The sequence below is a fragment of the Hippichthys cyanospilos genome, chromosome 3 (genome assembly GCF_059441005.1).
Source record: "Hippichthys cyanospilos isolate Australia breed blue-spotted pipefish chromosome 3, RoL_Hcya_1.0, whole genome shotgun sequence".
Classification (NCBI taxonomy): Eukaryota; Metazoa; Chordata; class Actinopteri; order Syngnathiformes; family Syngnathidae; genus Hippichthys; species Hippichthys cyanospilos.
Window position 1 is genome coordinate 30,785,097 of NC_142371.1, and position 16,871 is coordinate 30,801,967.

Here is a 16,871-nt window from a genome sequence, read left to right on the forward strand (position 1 = left end):
TTCATCCTCTAAATATTTAACAGCTCTTCAACTGCATTTGCCATGGCTCAAGGATGCACACTGTCGTCTACGTGCATGCGCTAACTTCAGAGACATGTCAGTCAAAGGAAACACCTAATCTTGCGAGGAGAAAAAGATCAATTATGTTAGATACTTGTGAGATGAAAACCTAATTTGAATGTAGTGTGACTAAAAGCTAGCATGGCAATGTAACTCTGTGAATCTCTTCCCCCGCTCTGACCAAATTAAACTGCAGTCTTTGCGATTGCAAGTGAAGCTTTTTCAAATCATGATTATATTGTAAATGCAATTAATCGTTCAGCTCTAGTCTGGAATGTGTCGAGGCCTACAATCTTAAATTGATCAGGTTCAATATTCTTGGTCCGAACGCAGCACAATTGTTGGAAAATTAACAATAACGCCGTTCAGTGGACTTCATAAATGGAAGACCAATTCATGGAAATGTGGGAAGCTCTGGAGTGCTTATTTAACGTTTTTGTTCTTTGTCTCTGATTATTTTTGTTTTTGTCTTCTCCCATGTGGTTTCTTGTGTTTTACAGTTGATGCTGTTTCTTCTTCAATGTCTTTTTCTGATCACGTTTGCTCATGTAATATTTCTTACTTGTAATTCGGCGGTGTAATAGAAACTGTGTGTTTGGTGAGCTGTGGAGATTATTGGCACCACTACAGAATGATCCAAACTATTAAATCTGTGACTTTATGTTAAGTTTCAGATATGTCTTTCTCTTTTCTTTTCATGTGCTTGCATCTTTCCTTTTTTCAATGGAGAAATTAGTCCTAGAATTTACACAAAAAATTTGCAGGTTGAAGCTCCATGGCGCCATTGTATCTATAATCACACATCAGCAGAGCTCGCATAGTCTCTTTTCTCTGAACTTTTTATGCCAAATGACAACATCACTTTTTTAATGCATCGGTGAAATCTTTTATTGAGCTATAAATGATTTACAGTTCACAGTAATAAACAAATCCCAATAATTCATCATTAAAGTTAGGCGTTTGCCAGCATGACTGGAGCAGATTGTACTTGACGTCAAAATAGACATTGCTTTAGTAGTGCTCCTTTGCGTTGACTCTTAACAACACTTCACAAAAAGACAGACATGTTGTATTTGGTAAAAACACTATATTTTGAATTGATTTTGAAACAGTTGCAATTTTTTTTTTTGACTCATTGATAGTGAAGTGTTTCGTTTGGATTCCACAGCCTACATTGAATCTGTTCCATTTCAATGAAGAGCTGCTGTCTATAGGTGCCCTATAATTGATTGGCAACAATTTAGGGTGGAGTCTGCCTTTGGCTCACAAGCGGCTGTTATCCAGCTTCAATTTTCAACAACTCTGAACAAGATAAGCAGTATAGAAAATGGATGGATGTTTGATAATGGAAAAAGTTAATACAAAAGTTCTGTCGCCATGATGTCGGAAGATAGCAGTGCGTCTAATTCCTTTTGTGTGTGGGTTGTGTGAATGTGTACGTCTACACTTACTTTTGAGAGTGGTGTGTGTTATGTCAGTATTGCACCCTCAAGGCAAATAGTCTCTGTGTGTCTAACCATTTCCACAGACAATTTGGATCATCTATTTGCTAAGATTAGGGTCAGACACATCGGTCCGGTCATAAAACAGCTTAAATTGTCTGATCATTTTATGTTCTATTACAGCTCCGGCAAGATAAAATTTTGCTCGTCTTTGAATGTTTTGTTTTCTTGTACAAGGAATACTGAACTGCTACTTGTGTAGTTATCACAAAACATGGATATGTTCGGAAAAAACCCAAACCAAACCAAAACAAAACAAAACAAAACAAAAAAAAACAACAGTAAGTAGGTATAGCTTGGATGCAAAGTACGCATATTTTATTAAAATGGTTATTTTTGGATGGATCTTCTACTGCTTAAGCCAGGATCTTTCATTTGAGGAAAGAAACTATGTTTTATTCATCTATTCATCAACTTTCTTCAGCCACTTATCCACACTAAGGTTGTTGGCGCCTAGCTCAGCCTTCTTAAAGCAGTGGGCGGTGGACACCCTTAATCGGTTGCCTGCCAATCATAGGACAACTGTATTTTATTGTTATTATTTTGACCTGATTTTCTCAATTTTGTCTGCCACTGTCATTTTAGGTGGTTAATGTGCACCTTTGAGCCACAAATCCAAATATCAACATCGATGACTGCTCTGAAGATGGTAAGCAAAATTAATGTCTGTTTTCTGTTACATTCTCTTTTTTACCCCCCCCCCCCCCCCCCCTCCCCCCAATCACACCAAACAATGCACTCATGCATATACTTCATTCAGGGCAAAATATTTGGGTAATTAATGATTAATGATTTTTAAAATTTAAGATATCAAATACTGTCAGTCCATTCGAAATAATGCTATGGCAGTAATAGGTTCTTGTCCTCATGCCAAATGAATTGGACGTTGTCTTGGCCATATAGACTGGGAAGGAAAAACAATAAAAGACAACTTTCATGTTTTTAATAATGCACTGCATTCCCAGGAGCACACCTTCACCATGTTTGTTGCTGAGAATTTGATAAGGTACAGACTCAAGACTATGATTCTGTCAAAAAAAAAAAAAAGTCTGTTTGCCTTGCACATTTTCTTTCATTATGCAGCTACTGCCATGCCCGAGTACAGTAGTGAGCAATTAGATATAGACTTTTCCAAAATGGCTTTCTTTTTGGTCAATGTGTGGGTGAGAAGGAAACATCAATGACAAGTAAATGAGTGAATAGAGGAGGAAAATATTTCTGTGATTAAATTATGCCTATGCGCTATTGTTTATGACTTGAAAGAGATCTTTGCCATCCTTGGACTGTGCTTTTGGCGTGCACTATTTGTGTGAGTTTGTGTGTGTGTTAAAATGCATGCTTGAAATGAGCTGAACCCTTAACCTCCAGTGGTGCATAGACTTGGCAAAGGTAGAACATTGCTATTGGCAGAAAGGTCTGGTGTGTGTGTTTGTTGTGCTGTGTGTTGCTAAGTGTAAACTTTATCTTGGTTTGCTTTCAGCTAGATGGGAAAATAGAACCGTCTAAAACAATCAAGCCAAGACCACAAAAGTTTCAAGTTGTTTAATTTTTTTAATACATGAAGAAAATGTCATGTGATGAGTACAAAATTGAGGTTCTCGAATATATGTATGCCAAAAGTGCGCTGGTTTCCCATCCATGCCCTGAAGGAAATTCAAGTACTAAACCACTGCTCGTCATTCTACTTTGAGTCATGGTATTATACAAGGGTGTTTTGGCAACAACACTTCACTACTCTCAGGCTGTGCGCTTGTGGCTGTGAGTGACAGTTGTGCGCAAACCTATGTGTGGGAGAGGGTTGGGGTGTGAGCAGATGCATGCAAGTGACAGCACAACCCTACTTCAAGGAATTCACTTACTGAGGGGTTTCATGGGCCCCATCCGCCATGGTGTATACACACAATGCATATATATATATATATATATATATATATATATATATATATATATATATATATATATATATATATTCTGTACATCCATTGTTGGGCAAGTTACTTCAAAACTGTAATTCATTATTTATTACTTATTGTGATCATTTCAAAGTAATTACATTAAAATATAACTGTCTTTGAAATGTAATGCATTACACTACTGCTGCATTACTTTTATATTACTCTCACCTCCATAACTGGAAATGTGGCTTTGCCTTTATAAATTTATCCATCCATTAAACATTATCCATCCACTGAAAGGTTGGTTTAAGCCTAAAATCAGGTCAAATAATTTAATCTGTATTCTATTGTAAACCTATATTTATCTCTGACTAACTGAAAATAATTTTGTGTACATAGGGTTTGGGTTAGGGTTGTCCATATTCAACCTGTGGTCTGCTGTTGCCACATTCAACTCTGCTGTAGTAGATACTAACAGAAAGTAAACATTTTGCCACGGACTTTTCTCCTATGATCTCGCGGTGGTTTAGTTAATATGTCAACCTTGCTCGTAAAAGTTTGATGGGCGGGTCCTAACACCTGATTGGTTACCCTGCTCCTTAAACCAAGACAGAGCAGGGTAACCAAACATGTGTTAGAACCCATCCATCAAACTTTGACAAGCGAGGTAGACAGAAACTAAATGCAGGAAACACCGCTACAGTGTGTTAATAAAAGTGTCAAACTTTGTGGGCGGTGCCAAAGCCCGTTTAGCTCAAATCTCGTCTGATCCAATGCTTTGGCTTGAAGTGGTTGAAAACATGACAGAGACCTTTCCTAAGCTTTCAAATGAGTTAGGTAGAGATATTTTAGACCTTGCTGAGTTTGTGAAACATTGCCTGCACAAAACAATTTTCTACAACGTAAAGTGGAGGAATGTATTGAGGTTGAGTAATTTCCACACTTTCTGATCACGACATTGAGCCTAACGTGACCCAAAGAACTATGTACATTAGTTATATCCCCTTCTCTGGCTTGCTTTGAGGACCAGGGAAACCAATCAGGTGTTAGGACCCGCCCATCAAACTTTGACGAGCGAGCTTCACAGATAAACTGAATGCATGAAACGTCGCAAAAGTGTGCCATTAAAAGTGTCATTAATTAAATACATATTTCATAAATTAATTAAAAGTGTTATTAATTAAAAAAATCTTCCATTAATGAAATAAATTTGTTATAAATTAAATAAATGTTTCATTAAGTAATTAATGTTTTTATTTATTTAATGAAACACTTAATGAATTATGAAAACATTTTTTAATTAATGACCCTCTTAATTAATTAATGAAACTTTTAATTTATTTAATGACACTTTTATTAGTTATTTAATGGTACATTTATTTATTTATTTTGGCACTTTCGGTCCTCCATTATATGGGCAACATTTTAAAAACAATTTTTAATACATAAATCTTTCTTTTGGTAAATGTTTGTTGGGTTTATGAATTTGAAATTGATTACAATTGTAACCAACTCGACTGACTGAAATACATTGAGAATGTATTCATGGGCCATATTGCCCAGCCCTACATTTGGCACAGAGGAACCCCTGACAGTGAAAACCCAGGAAATCATATCCTCAAAGTTTGATTACATTTCCCCTAAAAATTTTGAATGTAAGTTGGACAAAATACGTTGTGGGCAACTAGGCATCATGCATGACCGATGCACGTTGTATAAAAAGTTAGAATCACAAAAGGGTTGGAGCTTAGCTGGATTACTTCAATTAGTAGTGTTTTCTATCGGGAAATTTCATGTGTGATTGTGTGCAGAGATTCCTGTGTCTTCTAAAAGTGGTCTTCAGGCTTTAAAGATTTTCATAAGCCTCGTTCATTGGATTTGTCTGTAATGCTGCATAAGACATGGCTAGTACCTGTGACTGTTAAAAATATCAGATGGAATTAAAATACATTCATTTGTCTCAAGAATCCAATTGTGTCCGTTAGCGAGCCAACTTTGAATTCAAAGCAGGTCACCACTCACAATTATTACTCAGTATTAATTCAAAGACAATTTCTTCCAAACTAATGAATCAACTCATTTAAAAAAATAAAAAATAAAAACCAACACCACTAAGTCTCTATTTATGCAGGGCCAAGAGGAGACAGCCTTTTTAAAAGCAATAACAAGAAAAATGTAGCTTGGTTCTGACATCAAAAGAAGTGTCATATAATAACACGATCATGCAGAGGATTTCCTCTTCTTCCAAAAGTCATAAAAGCTGCAAAAGACTACCTGTCAAGACATTTCAAGTTTTAGTGCTAACTGTAAAACCTCTGCATATCTGTCATGTGAGCGCTCCAGCAGCTCTTGTGTTAAGCCATTAAAAGGTAATAGGCCTGATGATGTCGATCTGATTCGGATAACAGTCTTCCATAATATTTAGACAAGAAACATGAAACACCCAGTTTACTGAAAACAATTCGTGTAACTTGCTCATTTGTCATCCGATTTTCTTTTTTTTTTATTTAAACGCCAAAATGTGTGGTGTCAATAAAGAACAGAAATCCTTTATATTTTTTTGGTTTACATGCAATGTTGCTGTGACTACCAATTTCTACCTATTGTTTTTATCTATGATAAAGATGGTAATTTCACTCAGATTATTTTTTAGATTTTTTTTTTTTTTAGATAACAGACATGAATCTTTTTTTTTCAAACATTTGTTTATGTATGAAATAGTGACATCATATTCACTACTTCCGCATAAATTGCAATATTCCCCAGAGTGTTACTTGTAAAATTAAAAATTCAAAATTGACTTTGATTGACAAAATTATTGGATGACTGTATTCGCCTCATACATGACAATAAGGGTGAAACAACTCGAGTTATTTGAGTACCTTGTTTAAAAAACAAAACAAAACAAAAAACACTCAAGGCGAAACCCTAACCTGCTCATCATGTATGTGCACAATGTCAAGACTGACTAGACATGTCTCCCGGATCCTGACTGTAGGTGGGGCATTTTTGATGCCGTCACAAACTGCTGCTACAGACATCAACAACACAATGGTTGTCCTTAAATTCAAGTTTAAATATTTAATTAGGGATAAACTATATTATTATTTTTGAATTACAATCATTATTATACAGGGTGTTCCAAAAGTCTTTGTCATTGAATTTTGTCATTGAATTGAAAACTATTAAGGGTAAAAGTGCATCTGACATATTCTGGGGGGGAAAAACAAAAAAAAAAAAAACACGTTTTACATGAACTGTTCAAAGATACTCAATGAGAGCACCATTGGTCAAAATGCACACATCAAGCTAATAGTCTAATACATGCCAAACACATTCCGGTGATGGTCGCAACAGTTTCCGTTATGAAAGAAAATCATTAGCATTACTAAAAAAGAAAATTTCACTTTAAAATTGTACCAGTTTCATGCTGTTATCATTTCAAGATATGAGAACATATTATTATCTGTGTACGGTGTTCGAAAAGATTGAGTCATACAATTTACAAATATCACCTGATTTGCTTATCGATACTCGTAGGGCTAAATTCACTGATTTAACTGATTGAGCTCAATGGTGTGATATATATGACATGGAATATTTTACACTGTATTTGGTGATTCAGTACGCCTTTGGAATATTATCGGTTAACAGTGTCTAACTTGAATTATGAAGGTAGGAAGGACAGTTAAGCAATTTTGAATCATGTTACTTCCCAAATAATTTCTTTGAAATAAGCTGAAACCAACTCACATCCCATACTATTTTATTCTACAGGTGGATCCTAGAAAACATTTTTGATTCTTTATATATGATGATCAAATAACTGTTGAAGGATCTGAGACTTGTCACTTAACAACAACTAACTCAGACAACACCTAATATTGGAGCTAGAAAGAATGGTGCTTCCTCTTTAAAATGTCTGCGCAAAATCAATGGCTAATATGCTTTATGCCACGAAGGGAAGTTATAATAAAGATAATGTAGACTCCTGCGAATGTGGGTTAGGATCCATGTGTGTTTGTGGGAGGCAGGAAGTATGAGTAGAGGAGGGCTGCGTTTTAATTATTTGCAGCTGAGCAACTGAAATTCGTCACTCTCCCTCTTGTCAGTCTACCCTATAATCCAGAGTTAGGTTATAAACACAATTAAAGTTTCCATCTCTCTTGTTCTCAACCTGGGTGGCCAAGGTTTGCAAGTTTGTGTGTTTCTCTGCATGTGTAGTTTCCTGTATATTTATGCTCATTTGCCTCTTTGCGGACAAAAGTCTCAAAGGGGGTGTAGCACTCAGAAAACCCTGTGACCCTTTCTGACCCAGATTGTGTTTATTTCACCTCTTAGGACTTCACTCTTTCTCAAACAACAGGATCAGATCCGTGGTTGATTCGTAGCAAAATACAATCCCTGAAAACATCCACGCTGGTTTGATAGATACTATACTGCAGATAAAATATATATGCTTTTTCTAAACACATTCAGCAGTCCAGACATTCCCAGATCAAAAATTGCAAATGTTTGGCCAAAGGAAAGTCTAAATATGGCTCGTAATAAATGACTGTTTAAATGTACCGCATTTTCCGCACTATAAGGCGCACCGGATTATAAGGCGCACCCTGAATCAATGACATATTTTAAAACTTTTTCAACCACAATATAGTTATACTCATATTAATAACAATAATAACTCAAATAATAACTCTAACCTCTCAATAGCATAATAACTCAATGTCAATATGACCAACCTTGTTCAATTGTAAACACACAAAGTTTACTTTATCAGTTCATTCCCCATCTACGAATCCCAATCTCAATATTGATCCATATATAAGGCTCACCTGATTATAATGCGCACCATCAGCTTTTTTTTTTTTTTTTTTTTTTTTTAAAGGCTTTTAGATGCGCCTTATAGTGCGGAAAATACGGTTATCGGTTACTTTTGCTAAGTAGTCAAGTAAACGATTAATAAGGCAATTAAGTATTAAAGTAATCTTTTACTTTGAATTACTTATAGTAATCAATTACACAGTTGACAATGTTAGTAGATTAAATTATGACCTTCTAGGTTATTTTCCCATATTTTAGCCAAAGGATGGCAGATTCCTGATTGTGTCATAACTAAGTGGTTGTGCCATGTTCAACTTTGACATGGTGTCATTACCTGGGTGAAATTTCAGCTCTCTAGTGTCTTCTTTTGATGCTTTCCCTTTGATGTGAAATGCCTCTGATGTAAAGATCAAAAGCTTGGACAAAACACTGCACATGAGTTATGTGCCAAAATGAATGATTATTATAGGTAAATAAATACTGAAATAAACAATTACTTCAAGTAATAAGGTAGTAAAGTAATTAATTAGCTGCGGTACTAAAGTACTAAGTGGATTTGATTTGATTTTGAAGGTCAATTTAACGTGATACGGTGAGGTTGGAAAGGTCAGCACTAAAACAGAAGTTGCTTACGTTACGTCAAAGTATATAGTCTTTTGCTACATGATTGTGGGTGGGCTCCAAATCTCACTATGAGAGAGAGAGGTGGGTCATCTGAGAAGAAAATCCTTCCATTCTCTGAAGTTCCTAAATCAACACCAGACTGTTATTTATGAACTCTTTAAGGTGAAAGCTTTCAGTCCCTGTAGGCCTCCTTTTAGTATCTGACATTTGCCGACTCCTTTTAACATTCCCCTCTTACAATGTGATAAAATAAGCTGTCTTGGTTAACTTTCACAAAAGTTAATGATTTATAAAAGGTGTTGGCAGATGAAATTATCACCTTCTGAAAGGACCCATTGACATCCCATATGTGAGCGGCACATGTCTGCAGCAAAGCAGTTTCGCTCCGCCCCTTAAAATTCAGGTTCAACACTTTTGTAGCTTGGAGGTGCAGCATGTCAGCAGGTCAGACAAAAATTGAGTAGTGATTGGTAAACTCAAATAAAATATGGCTTTTATTTATTTGGGTACTGGAAATAGAATCACCATACTCATTATAAATGCTACAATAGTGCCTTGTGAGTGTAATGAAAGGCTGCCTTTCAAGCTATAACTTCCTTACATGCTTCCTCTGGGTGTGCAGGTTAAACACGCAAACCATAAATCACTTAACCGATGGTTCGACTTCTGAGCCTTTCTGCTCATGCATCTGTTTTGCCAGTTCCCCTTAAGAACATCATGAGATGAAAAATCCCACAGATGAAAGAACAGAAAATGAGCCAGTGTAATATGACAGCTAAATTGACAGCATTGGGCCCACTAAGCTGACTGTTCAGAGCATCTAATGAAAGATTTCTTTGAGAGGCCATGTCAGCAGGTGAATGGGGGTGAAATATATATACATGCTCCCTCTTCATATTATTCCCGGCACACCCTGTCCACCCATATCCTGCTGCCTTTTCCTTTCTGGGGTGGAAAGACGCTGCTTTGATACTGATAGTACCTGTCGGTGTCTTTCTGTCTGCCAGCCGTCCTACATTAGCGACGTACCCATCCAAATACTTGCCAATATGCATCTTACTATACTCGTTGCAAAAGCCGAAAAGAAAAACCCTGAAACAACTTTTGTTAATTAACAGCAACCTTCTGAAGGCATGAGTAAAAATTCTCACAAATTAATAGTAGATGGACTTTCACCTATATAGCGCTTTTCTACCTTGGGTGTTCAGATGGCTCTACACTAACTACTCATTTACTTACTGATGACGCAGCATCAGGAGCAATTGGGGGTTCAGCGTCTTACTCAAGGGCACTTTGACACGATCATGATGGTCGGGGAATCAAACCCACAGCCTCTCAGCTGGGAGACGACCAATCTTCCGCCGAGCCATGCTGCCCCTAGCGTAGAAATGAATATATGTCCAGGCTACATCATAAGCTGAAAACTATTTGTTACCAAGAAGAATGCTAATTCTGCAAAAACTCAAAAGCCCATGCAAACAATTTCTCTTCAGTTTGAAGAAACTGATTGAGAGGGAACCACAATAACATTGATCATGGGCAGTTACATCTTGAAGGTTTTAAGACAAGGACAGTGAAATCTCCAAATTTTTACAGAGTCTTCATTTTACCTGGAAAAGAAAAGAATGAGGGAAGGAAACTACATACCAACATAAACTACAGCAAAAAGTGGTGCATGTTTAGAAAACTAGAACAATTTAGGCTTGATACATTCACTTTGAAGAAGTCAAATAAATAGTCTTATTTACTTTAGTCTATTTTTAGGATGAGTTGCTCCAATAATTTTTGCACACACAAAAATGTGTATTTGTTTCCGCTTGCAGCTACCTTACAATGTCCTTTGTTGCAACATTGAAGGGTTGTTGCTTACATTTGCATTTTTTTTTTCAAAATGTCTTCTCTGTTATTGGCGCTGTATTCAGTGCAGCAGATTCTCCAGAGAATTGTGTTTGGCATGTGGACGGGCGGGTTTGTGTGTCATGGGCGGATCAGTCTGTGCTACATGGAGTTTGCTGATTATGTTTTTAAATCTCACATTAGATGGGAAAATGTTTTTTTTTCAACATTCTCTGATAATGGGAGTTTGCATTAATACACCTGGACCTTGAGATTGGAGAATCCCACACACATAAATTGTCAATGACTTCTAAAACCTCAGGTGCAAAGCATAGCTCAGGAATTGTATAGCGTTAATGATCAAATTCAAATACAAAGTAAATAAAACATGTTCTTTTCTAATTAGAATTAGATACGCAGATAGCTCAAGACAAAAATGATATATTTCACCACATTGTAGCTCTTCTCACCCCTGTGCCACACCCCTTCAGCCTACCCCTGAGCTAGAGGGAGACAATATGTTGTTCTAATATGCTAATTCTTCATTAAGGATTCTGTGAAAATGAGTGTGAGATCATCAAGTCATTAAAAGTTAGCATTTGCAATGTAGTATGCTAATCAGGCCAGATGGAACCATTCTTGTTTGTGTGGGGGAAAAACCAATTTCCATCATTGCTTCATCACCTGGAAGGATTGTCTTTGGTGGGCCATTTAAGATGTTTTCAAATTAAAATACATAAATAAAATGAATTGTAGATTTCTGCTTTGTATAGTGTATTGAATAGGAAATAGCTGATTCAATATCAAAGTTATTTTTTTCAACAGCAGTACTGATAACCTGGCAACCCATTTCCCAGGCAAATTAAGTCATTGGCATGGTTTTCACCCGTTATCGAATCAAAATCTTGTCCAGCGTTGTCTTTCATCCTCAATCCAATATGAAACCCAATAAAAGATAACCCAACTCAATTGCTTTTGGCTCCACCACTGAGTTGGTTGGCTACTACACCCATTTTGGGTTACTTATACTTTGGTAGTTTTAAGAGGGTGACAAAATGTATGCATGGGAATTTAAATAATCAAGTTGCTACTTGTGGACTTGAACTGTTGCAAGGGTGATCTGGAAGGTAAACCACCAAACAATTACTGCACATATGTACTTATCGCTGTATGATGGAAATGAATGCTATTCAAGATTTTTCTTTGACTTTTGCCCAGTCAAACACAACTAGCAGTGAGCGATGAATTCTACTTCCACGTATACAAAGAATACAAAAGATTAAAAAGAAAAAAAAAATAATACTAAACACTGCTCTATTCGGTGCAGATATAAATTATGTATAAATGATGCACTGATTCAGGCAATCAGCTATTGAAGTATTGTTAGTTGCAGAGGTATTGCACATTTGCAAGGTTCAGGTATGAATGGTTAGAAACGGAACATTACACATCTTTTTTTTTTTTAATATGTCTCCCCTACACAACTTTGTACTTTATTTCCACTTGTTTGTTCTGATTTCCGAGATTCATAATCTCACATATATTTAAAGACTTTGAACACAAAAGAAAGCTTTGCTTTGTGGTTTAAGTCCAGGTCTTCTCTTGGGATGTCCAACACTTTTTTCCAGACTTTTTGGTAGCATAATTTATTTAAATTGCATTTTCAATCAAGCTGTCCCAATCCCCAGGACATTTTGAGGTCATCACACAGCAGTTTAAGGAAAGTGCACAGCAACAAAAAGTTGTTTCGTAAGTTGCATTAGTCCCTTGTGCGAGGTACAATGCAAAAACAGAAAATAGGTGCCTGTATTTACATTTTCACTGGAAATCTCGTGTGTCCAAAATCCCTGTGGGCTGTTTTTTTTTGTTTTGTTTTGTTTTTTTTCCAAGAAAACACAGGGATTATGTTTGCATTCATTTAAATTCATAATACTACATCTTCAATAATAAAGTGAAGCATTTTGGTCCATATTGTATTAAATCAAGTGGAGTAATATTCTGAACATGAAGCTTCATTAATGCAATTTTAATGAGCCATAGACTTTTGTTACTTTTTACCTTTTCAATTATGCAAGTTTGTAGACTAGCATACCATGTTTGTAGTGTCTTCTTTATTTTCCTGGAGGTACATCAACCACTAAGGGAAATTGCTGTATATACAGACTATCCTCTTATTACTTTCTGATGTTCTTTTTTCTTTTCAACTTTTTTCTTCCAATAGAAAAACGTAAAAACCTCCTAAACCTTCCCAAAATTTTTTTTGATCATTTTGTTTTCAATGTAGATATGAAATGTACATTTTTTTCATGCTGAAAATAATATGTATACCAATTTTAAGGGGAAAAAAAGACATTTCCGAATATCTTTTTTAACATGGAATTGAAAAAAAAAAAGAACGGAAAACGGTCTACTGTTTAACAGAAATGTATGGAGTATTAATTTTTTGGTTATTTGACACCCCTCAGATGAGTAGGAATTGAACACTGCTGAAGTCAATCAAGAAAAACAGACCTTGCCATGCAAATTCTGACTAACAACATAAATACACAATTTCAACGCTGGAAGTTGGGACTATTCTGGGAGTTGATAAGTGTCATATTGTTTAAAAAAAAACAAAACACAGATGTTACCTTGGACCCGTTGGTGGGGCTTTGGGGGGGATATTTTCAGCGGATTCAGCATTGTAAATTGGCGTTGGACCATCATGATATTTGATCACTGATTAGTCCTTAACTAATGAATTAGCAAACTGTGAAAAAACAGGAAGTGTTGAACGCGTATACTGAAAGTGCATTAAAGCCTGAGCAATTTTGCTCAGTTTGCAGTCTGTCGGGACAGACACAAAATAGATGACTAACACTACGGTGTAGCAAAGACCAAAACTGTATGACATTACTGTAAGCGTATGTTGACATGGTGAAGAAAGCTGCACTAAGAGAAGGCACAGGGACAAAACTGCATATACAAAGTAGGATTTATGTCAGCGTTACACCATACCGTGTTAAGGGCGTGATGGTTTCTTTTGTGTGGGAGTTCAATGTGAGCAAAAAAGATACGTGCATGCATTATTTATGTTTTTATATTCCGCCCCGTGAAGACATATCCGACTGATTTTTTCTAACCGAGAGGAATAGTGACTACCGCCGCTGATGTTGTGGAGGGTTATTACTTCTCACTCATGCAAAGAAGGTACTTACCGTATTTTTCGGTGTAAGAGTCGAGTTATTTTTCCCTCCTTTTCCACCCCCATATTGGGGGGGGGGCTAACGTACCCGCATAACTCAAAACCAGATCATTTTTCTCCACACATCTGTGTTTGGATAACATAAATTTGAATGCAAAATAAGTAATATCATGTCATTTAAAAGGCTTGAAATGATTATATATACACCTCTAATTCGATATAGTATGCATTTGTTTTAGTGCGTTTGGACTTTCCTTAATGCCTTTTTGTTGTCAACAACACGGCTGCGTGGATGATTTTTCTGGCGGACTTTGCTCGTTATGAAAAGGAAAAGACGGCTTGACCTGTCCATTCAAGAAAAAAATGCAAGAGCAGTGGCACGCATGGTTTTTCCAGAGCTTGCAGACGTTTTGGTCAATGCCATGGAGGGTAGTTGTCGGTCACATGTGGCCCATGTCAGATTGCTGTATTTACTGTTGGTCTTTTTACGTTAATCGGTAGCAGCGTCGGGACAAACATGGCACTACAGACAAGGATATTATGACACTCAACCCTAACCCTATTGACACTAATGTGTTGAATATAATGTGTTTCGGTACTAAAGGTACTGTCAGCATCTGCTGGATCAGCACACCGCACTAAACAATCTAATCAGCATGTCTTTATTTGTGTAAAGGTTTACGGTGTTTAACGGTGGAATAAAAAAAAAAGTTTAAAATAAAAGTTTCATCTATAAACCCACACGCGCACACACACGCACACACACACAAAACCATTATCTTGTCAACATTAGGTCACTGTTCCATCCAACCAAATGATGTCATTTCCTTCAAAAACAACCCCAGCTTCCTCTCCAGAGTCCTTATCGGTTGTGCTTATCCTGTCGAGTGCCCTTGAAGGGCTTATTTTGCTGTTCCCTCATCTCCCACACATATCCAAACAAAGTATTGGCGTTTAGTCACTTTCTGCAGCTGCATTGGGCTACTATTTTCTCTTCAATAGTCTTTGTTTCAGTTCTATAAGCTAGGCCAAAAAGAATATGAATAGATACCGCTTCAGTGAAGACCAGAGCGAGTTGCGCAGATGTGATTAATCACTGTATATGTGCGGACTCTCCTTCATTCACCCCTACTGACTCACCGCTCATTCCAACTAAATGAAAGCAGCTGACATTGCAGCGGCTTGTCGGAGCAGTGTTTGGTTTGCACAGCAGTGTGCAGTAAATGTGCAACCACAGCCAACGCTGATGTCAAACAGTCTCAGAGTCTCAGAGAATATTGAATTCTGTCTGACCGTTTAAAGGCTCTGCTAAGCATCCAGGAGATTTATTCAAGTGGAACTTGTATTTCTTTTAATAAGTCCAGTTAAAGAAAAACAATCGAGAACACTTAGAAGAGGTTAAATGTAGCGGAGCACAGCTGTAGCCAGCATGCAACAACATGGGTCGGGTTATTGTATCCAGCCAATTTAATCACAGTCCAGATGAGCTTTAAAGCTGCCGTTTGCTGAAAATGAGTGGAACATTTTTCACTGCCATTGCCCTTTCCTCGCTATGGTTCTCAGGGAAGGTTGATATGGGCTCTGAGTTAGAAACTGCTACACACCCATGCGTGTTTTTACAATACCACATGTGTTATCAGCTGAGCCGTGAATGTGGGAAAGCCCCTCAGGCAGAATTACATCATGGCCTGTGTCTAGTTGGACCGAGTTTAACACATCGGGGCGGAACCCAGGGAAATGTAGGAAATGAAAGAGACCACTAAAAAACAGGGACACCAACATAAACATATGCCAATGGTCTGATAATGATTATTTAGACTTTGTACTTCTAGGGGTCCTCTGTCATTCGACAAGTTTGCTGATAGAAGATAGGGAAATTTTTAATGAGGGCAAGCTGAAAGGAGGTCTTTTTCAAAAAACGACGTCTAAAACATTCCAAAAAAACAAGGTCCTGTAACTGGTGAGATATTTCATAACAGGTCCGTGGTCTGCTCATGGGGTTCTCGGGAGTTTCATGGTATTTGTGGCTACCATGCTGATGACCCCTGTACTATAGAGCACGATACAAGATACCTCAATTAAAATTGTAGTGGTCCAAAAGTCCACATCAGCCAAAGTTCGGAACATAATTGTAATAATCACAATAAAAGCTAAAATTATAAAAGTTCAGCATAATTTGTTTACTGTAGACTTTTCTCCCTGAACTTTTCAAATCGGCCTGCCTGTCACACACACTTACATGCACGACACACAAAAACCCCCAATACATGAGGGTTTATCAAAATAATATGTTTGGCTCCATGTAGAAAGGCGGCAGGGTCCAGCTATAGACCATATTTGTATGACTTTATGGGATGTTGAATCTCGTACAATTTCTCGTCATGCTGGCATTCTCCCCAGTATCGATGGGCTCCTCTATAGTGTATCCAAAGAAATTGATTTTAAGATCCTGATCGATTTTCTTCTATGCAAAATCATTTTACGCTCTGGCACAGTCAGCTGTTTAGTGTTGAAACAGCTGGGACAGCTTAAGATCCCTTCCAATGAAAGTCAAAGGTTTAACCTTGTTAGTATTTCATGTTTTGGCGAACTTATTCTGGGCAAAATAAGCAGATGCTTGACTCAAGCATTCATACTAATAAAATTTCAAATGTCAACATTATCGAACAAAAAAATCACAAAATAAAGTGGAGCCTTTTTATCTTCAGTGGGAGTCACTTAGTGCAGAGGCGACGTGACAAATAAATCTACATACATGTTGCTGTGATTGGCTGATGACCATTCACACCCGTAGGCCTAATGTCGATAAGCGGTAGAGAAAATAATTAGATGGGCCAATGGACATACAAATCGACTATTAATAGCTCGAACTGAAGGAAAATGAATACTCTTTAATACTCTTTAATTGAGTTGTAAGTTGCATAGCAATATGAAATTGTATCTTTA

At 37.0% G+C, this 16,871-nt stretch overlaps 1 long non-coding RNA gene across 1 annotated transcript in view; it reads left to right on the forward strand.

Annotated features, from left to right (window-relative positions):
* Positions 1-16,871, forward strand: part of LOC148426811 (uncharacterized) — a 79,313-nt gene that overhangs the window by 34,911 nt on the left and 27,531 nt on the right. Inside the window, exon 4 of the long non-coding RNA XR_015865123.1 lies at positions 2,148-2,211. This is a non-coding gene — a long non-coding RNA (uncharacterized LOC148426811). The remainder of the gene's footprint in view (positions 1-2,147; positions 2,212-16,871) is intronic.